Raw genomic sequence first — 12,741 nt, forward strand, 5'->3', positions numbered from 1 at the left:
ATCATTTAATAAAAAAGAATGTCAAAATTTAAAAATTATAAAACATCATCATCATCATTATCTCCTCCCTATGCTCTCTCTCTCTCCCATGTATTCTCACTCTACATAACAAACAGTGGTCCACAAATCTTCATCAACCTCCAGATTCTTTGTAATCTTGATCCCTTCCCATACCACCTGTTCATGTTTACTAATATCCCAATTTTCTTCAATCTATTCCCCCCAATTTTATTAATTTTCAACTACCACACCCAAGACCCCCCATCCGTACATACCATGGCAGCTCTCGAAACCCTAAACCAATCATTCACGCTTAAATTCATATCAACTGTTCCAATCACTCATACATACACACTCATCGCAACAGATATTGTACTTTACAAGAAAATTCGCATCAATTTCTTACCAAATCATATTATGTTTGTTAGTGTGCCATATAGTGAGTTTTTGAGTAGGGTTGGGAGTAATCAGCAGGAGAAGTAGGAGATCCAGCAGGAGAAGATAAACCAGCCGGAGACAGCGCCGGAGAACCACCAGGAGCGAGAGAGGTCGGAGGATCAAGTGGAGAAACTAACGGTGATTCCGTGGGTGTTGAAGTCGGAGTGGCCGTTGGCGGATAAACAACGTGGGACGACGACGGTAAAGTCGGAGAAGCAGTCGGTGACTGTGAAAGAGCAGATCCAGCTATCATAGCGGACATGATAACCATAACGAGTCAAGAAGACGCCATTGTTGTGGTTTTGAAAAGTTATGTGTTGTGAAATTCTCTAGAGAGATAAGGGTTTTCAGAGAGAGAATGTAGGAGACGATGAATGATGACGAGACGATGAGGGTTTATATACAGGGTTTTGAGTCGGTTTTTTGGAAAGGTGAAAATAACCTCAGTTGTTGGTTAATGTTGGTGTGGTGGTTCTGGCTTGATGATGATGGTTGTAGAAGTGATATGTAGAGAGAGAATACAGGAGAGAGAGAGAGAGAAAGTACAGGGGAGATGATGATGGTTGTGGTTTAGGTTTATAATTTTTAAATTTTGACATTCTTTTTTTTGTATTAAGTGACTCTTTTGCCCTCGTATGGGTTGCACATGACATCACTTAACTGAAAGTTTTAACCAGTTAGGGTCAAATGACCTAAGGTGTAACAAGTTTTGCAAATAAAACACTGTGACTGTAATTATTAAAGTTAAAGGTCATCCATTGCAACCCGCTATAAACATAAAGGACGAAAAGTGTCATTTACCCTAATAATTAAATTGTCCATGCCATGATCACGTTAATTGTTTAACTAAACAGTTAGAAACCGTAACCTTTTAATTATATTAGTATATAAATTAATTATCGCAATTAAATCTGCAATTCATGAACTAATGTTTAACCATTAAATATTAATAGTTGTTTGTTGTCGAAAGTGTCACTCTTTGGATAGTACCTTGATAGTAACATTGAATAATCGAATCATATGACATCTAATATCCAACATCAATTACTAATGTCACAACTAATCTTAACTATTAATCCTAAATAATAACTCTTTGGATAGTACCTCGATAGTAACATTGAATAATCCATCATCAGACATCTAATATCCAACATCGATTACTAATGCTACAACTAATCCCAACTATTAATCCTAAATAATGCACATGCTTGCCTGATCAATATCTGCATTGTTTCCGAAGCATCATTTGCTCATATTCAAGAGACTACTGCCTGAGAATCGTGGGACTCTTTTGCTCGAGCTTATGATCCACACACAATAAGACAACTTTTTAAGCTGAAGATGAAATGAAACACCTTTTGCTTACCTTAGTTCGTACACAAGATTATGCATCTGTGCTTGCTTACATTGGTGAGCCACTAAAAGACAAACATCTATACTATACTGGAAAATAAAATATAAGCAACTAGAGCTACCCACTACTAATTAAAAAGCAACAACTTATACCTATTCGGCTATTCTTATAATCTTATGCTACCTCCGACTCTTTAAAACAATGACTCAATTATTAAGATAATGACTCAATAATGCATGAAAAAAATTAATACATGTATTTAAAATTAGCAGCTAGCTGCCAAAGAAAGAAAAACTTGCTATTCTTTTGGATTATTCCAAAGGAACAATACAAGGAAATAAAAAAAAAGCAACTACAGCTACTCACTACATATTTAAAAAGGATACAGCTTAACCCATTCTTATGCAACTTGTGACTCTTTAAAACAATGACTCAATAATTAAAAGTTTAAAACAATGACACATTAAAAAATGCAAAACACCTTGTAACTTAAGAAAGGATAACATTATTATCTTTTTCATCATCTAATATAAAGGATTAGAATTATCTTTTACGTTCATCTTTACCTACATTAAAAGAGAATAAAAACAACTGTGATATTTTTAGATTCATAGTTGTGTAGGTCATTGGTATGTTCAAGGGTAAAGATAGCATAAAGTCAGAGCCATGTCGGTTTTGGGCATGCACGAGGTGGGCGAAGCCCAAATTCCCGGGAGACCCGAAATGTTTTATTTATTTATTTATTTTTAGTAGATTAGGGTTTTCTATTCAGAAAGGAATGGCGGCGCAGTTCGTTGCTCGTCTACCCGTTATCCTTATGTTTTTTTTTTTTGAAACTTAAAACTTCATTAACACACAGAGCAAGGCCAAAAAACCATGACCGCTCCAAACACAAACTTACAACATGTACAACGGGTATTTGACCCACTCATTCCAATCTATCCTTTTACAACTCGATCTATACTTCAGCCACAAAAAAGCCATAGATTTTGTCGAAGCCACCACCTCAGCAACCTTAGGCTCGGACTTCTGAAAAATCGCCTTATTTCTTTCCAACCAAATGGCCCAACAAGCAACCATAATAATGCCTCTAATAACCTTCTTACCTTTAGCTGAAGTAGAAACCGACTCGTGCCAAGAAAATAAGTCCTCTATAGAGCTGAAGTGAGCAGGAACCAAATGACACCATCTCCAAATGAAGCTCCAGACCCCGAACACAAACCCACAAGAAACAAAGGTGTGGGTAACAGTCTCCTCATCAACTCCACATAAGGCGCATCTAATAGAGGGCAGATTGACTCCCCTTTTAACCAATTCAACACAGGTGGGAATCCTTTCTTTTTCAAGACGCCAAACGTGTATATTCACCTTAATCGGAACCCAATTCACCCACCTCATACGCTGATCTGGCAGCCCATATAGATTTTTTCTCAACGCCTCTTTCACTAAGGCAACAGAGAACCCCTTACCCAAGTTGTTATCCCAATACCACCGATCTTGGCTCCCATTTAAACGGACGGTGGAAAACATAAAGAACAAATCTTGGATCTCCGATATACCTTCCACCGTTGAAGCGCCCAGATACCAATCATCAGCGATTAAATTCTGCCCCTCCACTTGAATAAGACGATCACTAACCGTGCAATTTTTATCCCTGTCCAAATAAAACAGCACCGGCCATCTAACACTTAGTGGCGTAGACCCAAACCACGTATCCTTCCAGAAGCTAATTCGCTTACCATCCCCGAGCTGACAGGAAAGCATCTTGTCTATGCTCTTCCCATCAAATCGGATAGCACCTGTCCCCGAAACAATTGCCTTCCAAACCCCTGGGATAGTATTTTTAACCGGAAGAAAATCCCACTTATTTCTTCCCCCATGGATGCTGAGAATAATCCTCCTCCATAGGCCATCATAATCGATTTTGAACCTCCACACCCATTTAACCAACAAGGCCGAGATAACTTCAGAAAGCTTAGATATTCCCAGACCTCCGAACCTTTTAGGTCTCGTAACAATCTCCCAAGCGACCCAATGAATCCCTTTTCCTTCCTTACAACCCATCCATAGAAATTTTCTCATAATCTTCTCAATATTGTCTATAACTTTACACGGCGCTTTGAACATAGAGATATAATATACTGGGAGACTCGAGAGCACCGATTTGATCAGAGTAAGCCGACCCCCAATGGATAGCATCTTGGCTTTCCAAGATTGTAACCTACTCCGGATAGTGTCCACAACTGGATCCCAATAGCTAACCCGGTTCATATTCGCTCCGACTTTGATGCCAAGGTATTTAAAAGGAAGATCACCCTTATTACAACCCAAATACTCAGCCATACAACACACTTCTAGATCATCTAAACCCACACCAAACAAATGCGACTTGTGAACATTCATCTTCATACCAGAACACACATGGAATATACGGAGCAGCCTCATTAAATTCACTATATTACTTCTATCCCATTTCCCCAAAATTAACGCGTCATCCGCGTATAACATATGCGAAAGGGTAGGCCCTGCATTCGGCAATTTTATACCCTCTATATCCCCCAAACGGCCAGCTCTAGTAATCATGCCAGCCAAAGCTTCCATAACAATCAAAAACAGAAAAGGCGACAACGGATCACCTTGCCTTAGCCCTTTTTGACACTCGAACTCGAACGTAGGAGAACCATTGACAAGCACCGCTGACCGAGCCGACTGTATAATACCTCTAACCCATAAACACCATCTAGAGGGGAAACCCATCTGATCCATAACTGACATAAGGAAATCCCAGTTCACGTTATCATACGCCTTCTCGAAATCGATTTTAAACATAAACGCCTTCTCGCCACTCTTCTTAGCCCAACTAATAAACTCGTTAAGCACCAACGGGCCATCCAAAATATACCTGTCTTTGAGGAAAGCCGACTGAGAATTAGAAATCACATCGCCCATGACCTTCTTGATTCTAGAGGCAATAACTTTTGAAATCGCTTTATTTATGACACCCACTAGATTAATAGGACGGTAATCCTTTAAACCCATAGGCGTTTTGTTTTTAGCGATTAGAGTGATATAAGACAAGCTGGACTCCTTACGAATACAACCCGAACCATGAAACTCTTCAAATAAACTAACAAAGTCATCCTCCAAACAATCCCAAAAATGTTTGATGAAACGGAAATTGAACCCGTCCGGCCCCGGCGCTTTCTCAGACCCACAATCGAAAACCGCTTCCTTGATCTCCTCCTTGGTAAAAGGAGCAATCAAGTCTTCTTTTTTATCCATCGGAATTTGCTTCAATTCATTAGACACGAACCTTGGTCTGCAAACATGCTTTTCCCTAAACAAATCTCTGTAAAAACGAAGAATTTCTCTTTTGACTAAAGGCGGTTGCGAGACCCAATCCCCATCTATCAAAACCCCCGGAATCAGATTCGCCGCTTTTCTCCCGTTAATACACCGATGAAAGAAGGCAGAGTTCTCATCCCCCAAAGTCGCCCAGTTCATACGAGACTTTTGCTTGAGGTCTTCATTTTTAATAAAATTCAACCTATCCACTTCCTTCTTGCTTTCCTCCCAGATCCACTCCTCGTCTTCCTCTAACACCCCATCCTCGAGTTTTTTCTCCATCCGATTAATCGTATTTTTCAAATCCGCCATTTCCTCCCCTTCTTTCAGCGTAATCTACTTCCACCAGTCTTTTAGAGCTAGCTTGGCAGCCCCCAGCTTTTTGTGCAGGGAACTACCCGGAGGACCATCACACACAACACTATCAAATGCTTTCTTGACCACTTCTTCACAACCTTCTCTATGTAACCAAGAATCGAACCATTTAAATGGTTTGGCCCCGAAATTCAACTCATTAGTAGACAATAGCAGTGGGCTGTGATCAGAGAGTTCCCTTGCCAAAGCCCGAAAGCAAGCTCCATTCCATCTAGTAAAGAAGTCCTCACATACCAAAACTCGATCTATCTTGCTCATCTTTGCCGAATTACCCACACCCGTCAAATACGTGAACTTATTCCCCTGCATATAATACTCTTGCAAAGTGGCTTCATCTATAAAATTATTAAAGTCCTCGGCTGCCTTACTCTTGAACTTCGAGTTTTTTCTCTCTTCAAACCACCTGACAGAATTGAAATCGCCTACAAAAACCCACATTCCCGTTTTCCCCTGCATCAAATTCAGTAAACGATTCCACAGGATTCTTTTTTCCCCAACTTTCTGAGGAGCGTATACATTGACCATGTTCACAACAGTCCCATCTTCAACCAAGCACCCCGATGTTAACAAAAAATTACTATCCCTCTCCGAGCTAAACTTTTTGAATTTCCTCGGGTTCCATATGCTGATTAACCCACCTGATTTCCCTCTAGCCTCAACCGTATCAAACTCAAAACCCCCATTACCTCACAGCAGAGCAAAATCAAAATTCTCATAATTGACCACCATCGACTCTTGAAGTGCCAAGAAATCGACCTTATGTTTTAACACCAAGCCCTTAACCCAGGCCGGTTTACCCACCGACCCTATACCACGAACATTTAAAGACATGAAATTCATCGCAAACCTGTTTGTACCCCTTCACCTTCGATAGTGTCTGCAATCAGGGTTTCAAATCCTTGTAATTGAACCCCCAAACGATCTCCGAACTCAACTGTAGCTTCCAATTCCTCTGTCGTACGTTTCGCCTCAGGTGACTGAGGTAATTTTGGAGCTTCTTCCATATTATCATCTTCCTGACTAGGCACACCATTCTCCCCAAAATCGTCGACATCTTCAACCAGAACCTGGAAAGAATTAGCCAAGGAAACAGGAGCAGTCCCTCTAGTTTTTACCACATTACAATCCACTCCCCTGATAATGGGTTCTAAATCGAATGGATCATCATCAGTTTTGGGCCCCTTATTGGGCCTATCGTTACTACTTAGGTATGACCCACCAGACCCTAAGCCCAAGTCCACTTGTTTCTTTTTATCTTTTTTCCTTTTGTTATTTTTGACCGGAATTTCTGCTATCAAGGGATTAACTGCATTGACTTCTCCTGATCCACCTTCCATATTTTCGACCGAACCATCCTCCTCTGTTACACCCCCATTAACTTGGACATTAAAATCCTCATTAATCGTTTCCGTAATTATTTCCTTTTCCATAAATACCTTTGCCGGATTTGCAGCCGGCGTTTTCATGGAACTCGAGCTCCGATCACTGTTCACCTGGGGATCCCTAGCATCACACTGAGCGATATAGCTCGATAACCATTCTTTCTCTTCCTCCTCAACCCATATCTTAAACGTTTTTCCTCGCCATTTCAAGAACAGAACTTCTTGAATTCTAGCACCTTGACCAACTAGAACTCCTATGTATTGAAAAGAAGCGTCCAACTCCAAACTATCAACCGTCGGCTTTCGAACCACCATGCCAAAGAAACTACCAATGTTTTCGATCACCCGATCGTCTAAGATACATAGAGGAATACCAAGGACTTTTAACCATGCGACACGTTCGAAGTTTAACTCCTGTCCTTCCCATATGACAGCCGAAGTAAACACATCCGATCTTCCCGTTATTTCGTCTTTAGCCATCAACGCATGTTCCTTAGTATTAAATGTAATCAAAACCGTTAGACCTCCCAAGCAGTTAACAATCCCCTCCCCAAGGCCCATCTCCTTCAATAACACCTTAATCATCCTCAACACATCCAAAGAGGTAACCCTAGCTGCAATCGATCTCCCATGCAGGTCTTCATAAGCGCATATGGTATCATCCACCGTCAAAGTTTTGCCTTTAGCCACCCCAGAGAAAGCCTCCTTGAAGGACATAGTGTTTGAGTAAAAACCATTACTAGTACCAATCTTTGGATTACCATGCTCCTTATCCCCCTGTGGATTCTGAGTCTGCTTATTCTTCGGGACATACGTCTTTTGGCCTTCAACCTCACCTTCCTCCATTACGAATCTAGCCACGTTGACCTTGATCTTGTAATCTCCCAATCTAATGGAGGACAGGACTCTCTCCATCTCTCTTGAATCTTTAACATCGAACAGTGACACAAACCCGAATCGTCTTCCAACCTTGTCTCTTTTCCTTGCGATATAGATATCGAAGATGGTTCCGAAATTCCTGACTTCTTTCGCTAAATCGGCGCCGCTGCATCTTTCCGGTAGATTTGCTACGTAAAACTTAGTGATTCTTGACAATACCTCCACCGGAATGGGTTTCCGGTGGGTTCCCATGTTTTTCGGAGAGATTTTTCTCTTTTTACACTTATTATTATCCGTTATCCTTATGTAATTTGCCCTGATGATTGGAATGGAATAAAAACTAATTTTATGAAAAAAAAATTGTGGTTGGATTATTATTGGTGTGGAAAGGGACAATAAGACCAATGTAGATGAGTTGGCTAGTAACATACATTTCAAGATGGAAAATCTAGGTTCGATTCCCAGTTTTATAACAGTGCATTAAAGGATCGACCGACTTTTCTTTGGTTTATAATTTCTCGTGCATTTAAAATTGTTTGTTTCGTTAGTTTTATTTTATTTACTTTTAGTATATCATATAGTTTTGTCATTTACTTTGTTTAAATTGACAAATATCTAACTGTAAATGATTTATATTATCTACTTTTAATATTGGAGAAACACTAGATAAATGACCGGAATCAAATTATCTAGGGGGTTTGGATCTGCATAAAGGGGTGTGGTTATCTTTCGTTTGATTCGATTGCAACTGGTATTCTTCTCCGGTAAACTCTGCAAAACAAGACATCGTTAGCTTCGCCAAGGGGAGAAGAGGGGTTCTCTCCTTGACCCGACTCCGGCGTGAGAATAAGTAGGTGTTTATGAAGAAGAAGAGGTATTGACGAAGTGTGTGTAGCTTGAATTTCATACCTGAATTGTTCTCGTATTTATAGCCGAGAGTTTGGGCGGGAAAACCCGTTGATGAAATATTAACGGAAGATGCTAACCCTGTAAGCGGTTACATTTCCTTCCGTCAATCTTCTCGATCCGACGTGAGTGCACACAGATCGCTGTTCAGATCTATGGCTGGAGATTTGCCACGTGGAAAGTGATCAAGTGGAGGTTCCTCTCCCATTCCATGCCATCATCGTGATTTAAGGGATGCCTGAGGTGATGACACGTGTTCAGACGGTTATAACCGTCTAGTGGTGCACGATTGAGTTCTTCTAGAAGATTATTGCCATAATCTGGTGAGACTCATTATCGTGTGGCACCGGTTGAGTAAATAATATCCAAGTCTGGATATTATTTGAGCAGAAGTGTTTATCTTAGGATTTTTATCCTTTGTTTATGGAGGAAAGCGTAAGGATTCACGATTTCCCTTTGGCGCGCAAGTGTTGTCTACTATCTTGTCTCCTAAGCCTTTTTTGTAGGACCAGTGCGCAGCCGCACAAGGTTAAAAAAGGGGCTGAAAGACAAGGTTATGGTATGGTCCCAAGTACTTATTACGAGATTTTTGGGACCTTACCCCTTCAAGTCCCCTCAGTCTAGTGTTGTTCTTATGCAAATAAGTAGAGCACTGGACTTATAAGAGATAAATGCTTTTTGGCGCGAAAGTAAGGAATCTTCTGTGAGGAGATTTACTATACTTTTTTATGGGAATTTTGAAAATCTTTGACTTTAGGTAACTGAACAGTTTTTGAAAAAAGATTTTTGCACCTTTTTTATTTTGATCTGTTGGGACCTTGGGTGAAGAGTTTGTGTAATCATGAGCTGACGGTAGGTGACGTCGTTTGTAATAAAAATTAGTGTTCGCGATACTTACCCTTCTTCTTGCCTTGGGATACGTATTTGACGTTTGTCAGTCTTTATTTATTGGACATGACACTTGTTCCTGTAGAGCCGTTCAGAAAAGACGTCTGACAGTTGATCATGATTTTCCTCTTTCCCGGAGTTAGCCCTTCTATATATACGTTTGAGGATTCTTATCCATTTGTTTGATCTGAAAAAATGAAGGCGAAATGTTCTTTCCGTACCCGACGACTTTTGGATATTCTGAGGGTTTACGAGGCCGCTGAGGGTCTCTTGCTTCTTGCTGGTTCACCACCGTTAGTAGCTGACGGGGAAGGGGAGCCGTTCAACTCTGATTCTTTAATGGTTGCCGAATCTGACTGTAAAGCTCTCCGGCAAAAGGGTGTTGTTGATGAAAAGGTCGGTGTACTATCTGCTGACGACCTGATGTCCCATTTTCCGATGATTTGGAAGGGTGGATGTCAACTGGTGTACTGTCGCCGGAAGAATCGCCGTGGTGATCAGGTGCCGATTGTTGATGATGGTCCTACTGCTGATTAGGCTAAGTTTGGAAAACAGTGTATTCCCTTTTTTTGATGTTTATAAATACGTTGGTCTTGCTACTAAAAAATCTTTGAAGATCACTGTCGTGATCTCTGTGGATGGTTGTTTATACTCCACTTGATGATGATATATATATATATATATATATATTGATGCATTGTTGTGCATGTGAACTTTCAGCTTGTGTTTGGATTACAATATGTTGCATATATTTAATTGCTTTGAATAGGTAGAGCGAATGAGAATGGTATTGTGCTCATATGTGAATGTTTGTCTAAAATACACAAGGTTGTGCCCTTTTTAGACTGTTCATGAGGCGTACAATGTTTACCATATTGTTTTCGCGTAAACCAAAAGAATTATATGCAATTTGTAACAAACAGTAACATGTGTATGAATGATGCTTGCATTAATAGGGTGCAAGGCCAATAATACAAAGTATAATAAAGAAATACATTGCCTGTATACTTTTATTTTTACGGAATGGTTTAGCTTATATGTAACACCTGCGCAGCTGCTGCGCGTTCCAGGTGCGAGGAACTAGTGTCCCATCAATTCTTTTCAGTGTGTATGCCCCTTTGCCTAGGACTTCATTGATGATGTATGGTCCTTCCCACTTTGGCGCTAATTTGCCTGGTTTTTCTGCGTTGGAAGCTTCATTGTCGCGCAAGATGAAATCTCCAGGAACAAAGGTATATACGCGTACACGCGCGTTGTAGTATTTTTCGAGTTTGGATTTGTACCTTGCCTCTGTGATGGCGGCGTTCTCGTGCCTTTCTTCGAGAAGGTCTAAATCCAGTCGTCGCTCTTGCTCATTGTTTTGCTTCTGCATAGTAATCATGCGCGGTGATGGGAGGCCAATTTCGGCTGGGATTACTGCCTCAGATCCGTAGACGAGACTAAATGGGGTTTTGTCCCGTGCTAGTCTTTGGCACGGTGCGATGGGCCCATAAGATGCTCTCGTCAACCCATCCTCTGCGCGCTGTTCCGAGTTGCGCTTTAATGCTGTCGACTATCTGTTTGTTGACGCTCTCAACTTAGCCATTTTCCTGTGGGTGTGCCACGGAAGCAAAGTTGTGTTCGATCTTCATTTCTTTGAACCATTTCTGAAGATCTTCCGAGGCAAAGTTGGTGCCGTTGTCGGAGATGATGCGCAATGGTAATCCGAATCTGCAAATAATATGTTCCCATATAAATTTGTGAATTACCATTGCTGTTGTTGAAGCTAGTGCTTTGGATTCAACCCACTTTGTGAAATTATCTACTGCTACGATAATGAATTTTACCGCGCCTGGTGCGTCAGGGAAAGGGCCAACCAGATCGATGCCCCATTGTTGGAATGGGCAAGCGGACGTGACCGGTACTAGCGGATTCTTTGGCCGGAGTGTCTTTGGCGCGTGGCGCTGACATGCTGCGCATTTCCGTAGTATTTCTACCGCGTCCACGTGCATTCCCGGCCAATAGTAGCCCGCATTCATTATTTTTGCTACTACCATGTGCGGTCCGGCATGTATCCCGCACAAGCCTTCATGGATTTCCCTGACTAAGTATTGCGCGTCTGTTTTGTCAACACATCGCAGTAACGACCCCATTAATGACTTTCTGTATAGAATTCCATCCGCCATTTCATAGTTAATTGCCTTATTCTGGATTTTCCTAGCTTCTGCCTTTCCTTCCGGGAGTTTCCCGTGTTGTAAATATAAGATGATTGGGGACATCCAGGACGGATTGCCAATCTCTATGATGTTGACTTGTTTGAGAGGAACAGAAGGATTGGATAGCACCTCGATGCGTACCTCTTTTGCTAAGTGTTTGAAGCTGGTTGCATCCAATTTGCTTAGTGCATCCGCATGCTTGTTCTCGCTTCTGTTTATATGATTAACCTTGAACGTTTGGAATTCGCTGATCAACATCCGCGCTTGTTCCAGGTATAATGCCATAGCCTCTCCTTTTTCATCGTAGTACCCATTAACTTGCTCGACCACTAATTTTGAATTAACGTTAGCTTCGAGGTTCTTCGCCCCCATTTTAAGCACTAAGCGAAGGCCTGCTAAGAACGCTTCATATTCTGCTTCGTTGTTCGTGCTTCGGAAATCCAGGCGTATAGCATATGTAAGTTCATGGTCATCTGGGCTGACCAATCGGAGGCCTGCGCCTGCTCCATCGTCATTAGAGGCTCCATCTGTGTGCAGAGTCCAGACCCTATCGTCGAAAACAGGAACAGGGTTCTGAATTGCCTCGCATTCTTGGACTTTGTCGATGGGAACCTCTGTGGCAAAATCTGCTAGAACTTGCCCCTTGATTGCTCGTCGCGGTCTGTATAGGATATTGTATCCTCCTAGCTCAATAGCCCACTTGGCCTATCTTCTCGCAACGTCGGGTTTAGATAGGATTTGACCTAAGTGGTAATTAGTGAGAACTGTGATGACATGATCAGAGAAATACCGACGTAAGCGCCGTGATGCATGTACTAGTGCTAGGACCAGCTTTTCTATCATTGAGTAGCGCGTCTCTGGGCCAGTGAGCATTTTCCTTATATAATAAATTGGAGTCTGAATATTTTCTCGCTCCACCATTAATACCGTGCCTACCGCTACTTACGCCGCAGATAAATATAAGATCATTGGTTCTTTT

General features: G+C 41.4%; 1 pseudogene; it reads right to left on the reverse strand.

Annotated features, from left to right (window-relative positions):
* The window catches only part of LOC110900950, a 28,329-nt pseudogene extending 27,638 nt beyond the window's left edge, over nucleotides 1-691 (reverse strand).
* Nucleotides 692-12,741: the final 12,050 nt, after the last annotated feature.

Source organism: Helianthus annuus, chromosome 2, assembly GCF_002127325.2.
Source record: "Helianthus annuus cultivar XRQ/B chromosome 2, HanXRQr2.0-SUNRISE, whole genome shotgun sequence".
In the NCBI taxonomy this organism is placed as follows: Eukaryota; Viridiplantae; Streptophyta; class Magnoliopsida; order Asterales; family Asteraceae; genus Helianthus; species Helianthus annuus.